The following is an 884-nucleotide window of genomic DNA, read 5'->3' as shown; positions in this document are numbered from 1 at the left end:
CAGTGCACTTGCTGGTTAGTTGTGCGGAGTTGCAAAGGTGTGATTGCAATTTCGTGCACCAGTCTTCTTGTTTGATCTTGATGTTTTCTTGTTTTGTGTTGTTTGTTGTTTTTCATGTGCATTTTTCGTTTGTTAGAATCCATGCATTAAAAATTTCTAAGTTTGGTGTGGTGCATGTTTTATTTGCATAAAAAATTTTTCAAAAATATGTTCTTGATGTTCATCATGATCTTCAAAGTGTTCTTGGTGTTCATCTTGACATTCATAGTGTTCTTGCATGCATTAAGTGTTTGATCCAAAATTTTCGTGTTTTGGGTCATGTTTGTGTTTTTCTCTCTCATAATTAAAAATTCAAAAATAAAAAATATATCTTTTCCTTTTTTCTCTCCAAATTTTCGAAATTTTTAAAATTAGTTGTTTCTCACAAGTCAAGTCAAATTTTAAAAAATTTAAAAATCCTATCTTTTCAAAATCTTTTTCAAAAATCATATCTTTTCCAATTTTTCCTCTTTTTCGAAAATTTCAAAATTCTTTTTCAAAATATTTTCAAAATATTTTTCTTATCTTTATATCATAATTTCGAAAATTAGCTAACAATTAATGTGATTGATTCAAAAATTTGAAGTTTGTTACTTTCTTGTTAAGAAAGGTTCAATCTTTAAGTTATAGAATCTTATCTTTTAGTTTCTTGCTAGTTAAGTAATTTTAAAAAAATAAATGTTTTTCAAACATATCTTTTTATCTTTTATCTTATTTTTTTTATTTTATCTTTTATCATATCTTTTTCAAAAAAATTTTATCTTTTTCAAAATTTGAATTTAAAATATCTTATCTAACTTCTTATCTTCTTATCTTTTCAAATTTGATTTTAATATCTTTTTCAA

This window comes from Arachis duranensis, chromosome 6 (assembly GCF_000817695.3).
Source record: "Arachis duranensis cultivar V14167 chromosome 6, aradu.V14167.gnm2.J7QH, whole genome shotgun sequence".
Lineage (NCBI taxonomy): Eukaryota > Viridiplantae > Streptophyta > Magnoliopsida > Fabales > Fabaceae > Arachis > Arachis duranensis.
Note: the sequence above shows the minus strand (reverse complement) of the source record.